Source organism: Orycteropus afer, unplaced genomic scaffold, assembly GCF_000298275.1.
Source record: "Orycteropus afer afer isolate SDZICR_OR568_19922 unplaced genomic scaffold, OryAfe1.0 scaffold00035, whole genome shotgun sequence".
Classification (NCBI taxonomy): domain Eukaryota; kingdom Metazoa; phylum Chordata; class Mammalia; order Tubulidentata; family Orycteropodidae; genus Orycteropus; species Orycteropus afer.
The window spans coordinates 17,891,354-17,895,876 of NW_006921622.1; the positions used below are offsets into that span (position 1 = coordinate 17,891,354).

General features: G+C 42.7%; 1 protein-coding gene across 1 annotated transcript in view; it reads right to left on the reverse strand.

The window, feature by feature from the left end:
• ABI1 (abl interactor 1) overlaps positions 1-4,523 on the reverse strand; it is a 194,162-nt gene that overhangs the window by 55,363 nt on the left and 134,276 nt on the right. The gene's annotated exons all lie outside the window — the stretch shown is intronic.

Sequence of the window (4,523 nt, forward strand, 5' to 3'; positions counted from 1 at the left end):
AAAAAAAAAAAAAAAAACAAAGGGAAGAGAGGAATGAAGGCCAATGATAAAAACTAGGTAGAGAGAAATATGCCATTAGCTCAAATGAGACAGACAGAAAAAGGGAAAATATACCCACTCCTCACTTACCAACATGGTTAGGTTCCAAAGATCAGGTCGTTATGTAAAATCAGAATTATGCAAGGAGGATGAAGAAGAGTTGGCCCTGGAGCCCAGACTCTCAGAACTCCTGTCCTCAGCACCACTGTGCTCTGGACCCCAAGGCCCTGCAGTTAGGGCTGGTTCTCAAGTGGACCTGAGGCCCAGAGGCTGTACTAAATACACTGGCGCTTGGATGGCTAGTGGGGCCAGGGATCAAGATGGTTGGTGGGGGGTGCTGTCCATGCCTGTGCCCCCAGAGCCGCCCCCTCCACAGCCCAAGCCACCTGTTACCACACCTCAGGCTGAGGACCACAGAAATGACCAAAGTGCTACTGCTCTTGGAGGGCTTGGAATTCAAGGCCAAGAACTTGGAAACTAACAGTTGATTGGAAGAGGAGCTCAGCAGCCCAGGCCTTTGAGGAGGAGGCGGCTTCCAGTTTCTGCCGTAGCCCCCAGTCCTCAAATTACCTCCAGTACCCATTCCAATGAAGGACTTGGTCCCTCCAGGTCACATGAATAGACGGGAACAGCAACAACAGCAACTTCCCCCATCCCCACCTCCTCCTGGACCCTCTAGCCACTCTCAGGCCCTTTTGAAAGGGCTCCCTCACAATCTGCCTCAGTTGCCTCTTTCACATGAAGAGCTGCCAACAGTGTCCAGCAGTGAGGATAGGACAAGTGAGGGGCCTTCTGGAGAGCTAGATGCTTCAGCTGTGAGCCTGACAGACACGGGTGGCTCCACAGGCTGGGATATAGACTTGAGAAGGAACCCAAATTAATATGCAAAATGGTTAGATACATATTTTACTATTGTCATACATGTGAAATGTCAGATAATAGTCAATAAGTGAGAAATAGATGTAAAAATACTGAGAAGAACAACAGCAGCAGGCAGTCAAGAAGGGAGACAGGGTGTGGTAAGTGATATTCTTAGTCTGGTTAAGTAGCAGTGTCAGAGAATAATCCAGAACAAGCTGGGTCAGATTAAAGAAAACAGGCTGAGTTTGCTGATAAGAGTAGAAATGGGTGTTCAAACAGAGGCAATGACAATAATCAAAGTTACTGACAAGACTTCTTTTTTTAAAAAAAAAACAAAAACAAAACCTTTTATTGTGATTTGGGTGAAATTTTACAAAGGAGATTCCTTTCACATTCAACAATTCATACATATTTTGTTTTGTTTTGTGACGCTGGTTACATTCCCCTACAGTTTAACAGTTCTCCTCCCACTTCCTCCCTGTGGTTACCCTTTCTCTGTGGCCTTCTTGCCTATGTATTCCTGCCTCCCTACCTTTCTCCCTGTGCAAATGCTGTTATGATCTATGGTTGATTGTTCTAAGGAGTACATCCCCTGCTATAGTAGGTGTTGAGCTCCCAGGCCTGTCTATTGTTTGGCTGAGAGTTAAGCCACAAGAGTGAATTCAATTCAGACCTGAGGGGTAACTTAGGGCCGAGGTCTCAGAGACTGCACCAGTCTCTATCAGACCAATAAACCTTGTACTTTTTATGATTTTGCTTTCCCATTTTTCTCCCACTCTATCCAGGGGCACTTATTTTGATAACCTTTCCAAGTAGCTAGCATTGGTAGCCGGGCACCATCTAGTTCTTCTGGTCTCAGGGTCAAATAGGCTGAGAGTCCACGCATCTTTGATTTTCTTCACTCTTCTTTGCTCCCGACAAGGAGAGACCAACACAGTTGCATCTTGCATGGCCACTAGTAAGTGTTTTAAGATTGCACTACTCACTGAAGTAAGATGTAGAACAGTATTTTTGTATACTATGTAGTACCAACTCAGCTTGATTTTCCCAGCAACCATGGTCCTCAGCCTGAGGTCCAGCAACTTACTCCCTCCAAGTGCTTAGTTATGGCTAAGAAGTTATCCTAACTTTGCCTTTCAGTAGGTTTAAACTGTACATGGACATTTTTATACCACACACAAATACTTATGTAGGAATATCATCTTCCAAACCTCTGTATGGTCATGGGTATATTCCCATTCACCTCTCTATACATGATCTGCCTGTCTACCTATGCATCCACTCGTAGATCAGTGTTCGCTGTTACTAATAATGCAGTATTTTGTACACAATAGTATTTGCCTTTGTCTGCACTTCTTGTGCACCTCTATGTCTTCCTTTTCCTTAGTGATACTGTACTAGTCACACTCTTGTTATATTGTTCTTCCCTTCACCCATATCAAATCTGCCTCTTAACTACCTATTTACTTTCCCTCCCTTGCCAGTCCTGGTAACCAACAAGGAAAATTTCCTTCCCTGTGTAAACCTTTTCTGACTTTGAGTAACACACTCATGCAGTATTTGTCCTTCTGTGATTGACTTATTTCACTGAGCATTATGTCCTCCAAGTTCATCCATGCTATGAGGATTTGCTGATTCTTCATTATTCTTTAATGTTGCATAGTACTCCGTATGTATCATAGTTTGGTTATCCATTCATCTGTTGATGGCCACTTCGGTTGTTTTCATCTCTCTGCTACTGTAAATACTGCTGCGATGAACAAGGATGTGCATGTATCTATTCAAAATCTTTTATGGATGAGATTCACTGATGCTTTTTTATTTAGGTTAAATTAAAAGCATTTGAAATTGAAAGACAATAGGAAACACAGAGATTTTCAAGGTTGCATGGTTGAGAGACAAATGCTGGCTCAGACCTCGGCTGGCAGAGAAGCAGAGCCATATGAGATCTGAGTGCTCCTGAAGCTGCTATACTAGCTATGAGCTGGGCCAGTGAGTAGTGGAGATGCCAACAACAGAGAGGCCTGACACCTGACGGGAGAGAAGTCTGACAGAAAAGAGCAGCTAGGAGAGCTGCACAAACTGCTACATTGATTGTGAGCTGGGCTAGTTAGCAGAGAAGAAGTGGATGGTGGAGAGCCTACAATAGAGAGCACTTAAGAGAGCTGAGCAAGTTGCTACACTGGCTGTGAACTAAGCCAATCAGTGGTAAAGAGGCCAATGGTGGAGGGCTGACAAGCAGGTAAGAGAGCTGAGCAACTGCTGTACTGGCTATAACCTGGGCAAATTAGCAGTGGAGAAGTTGATGGCAGAGAGGCCCAATGGTGGCAGAGAGCTGTTGCTAGGAGTGTAGCAACCAAGAGAGAGCTGAGCAAGCTGCTACACTATTAGCAGAGCCAGTCAACAGCACAGGCCTGTTGTCAGAAAGACCACTGGCGGAAAAGCCCTACAGCAGAGAGGCCTGACAGCACAGAGCAGCTGAGATAGTTGTCCTTGTCAAAAGCTGCCCTGCATAAAAGAAGGAAGAGGTGTGCTCTCCACTTAAGGGACCCTTCTAGATGTTGCCTTTGTGTTTCCTGACACTGATCCTGAATTATTTATGTTATTTCCAAATGGATCCTACTCCCAAGTTATAGCCTATTCCTTCTCTAATAAATCACATAACTGAGTATGCCTATGAGTTCTGTGTGGCCACTGAAACAAATTATTGAACCCTGAAGAGAAGTAGAGAGTGCCACCAGGGTGTGACTATAGAGTCAAAAATAAAAGAGGAAAATGGAAAGGTAGAGATACACCTGACTTGTGCCTCATAGGAACCAGCTTTGTGCTGCTCCTGATTCTTATCCCTGAAGACTTTAAAAAATTAAACAATTCATGGTAATATGTTACACCTGTGAATATATCACTTTATATGGAAAAAGGATTTTACAGGTGTGGTAAGTTAAGGCTCTTGAGATAAGAAAATTATTCTGCATTATCAAGGTAGGCCTAAAATAATCACAAATGTCCTTATAGTGAAAGACAGAGGCAGGAGAGTCAGAGTGATGCAATATGAGAAAGGCTCAACTGGCCACTGCTGGTTTGAAGATGGAGGGAGAGGGCCACAAGCCAAGACAGCAGGCATCCCCTAAAAACTGGAAAAAGCAAGAAAATAAAATTTCCCTTAGAACTTCCAGAAGGAATGCAATCTTGCTGATACGTTACTTTTAGCAACATGAAATACATTTCAGATTTCTGACCTCCAGAATGTAAGATAGTAAATTTGGATCATTTCCAATTAAAACTACTTTAAGCCATTAAATTTGTGGTAACCTGTTACAGTAGCAGTAAGAAACAAAAACACACAGAGGTGGGGGGTGTCCTAGAAAGTATAACATGCACCCATTAATTTTTCAGGTTCAAAAACTATACATAGTACTGGATTGAGTGTATCCCTAAACACAAAGCACAACAAAACTGGAAATATATCTTCAGTTTAGCTTTTCAATGATATATCCTTTAGGTTACAAAGAGCTCTTAAAGATGAGCTCTTGAAATCTTAGGATGAACTCACAACCAAAATTTATAAAACATAAGGAAACAATTTACTATAAGCCAGAGTCAATATATATATATATATATAT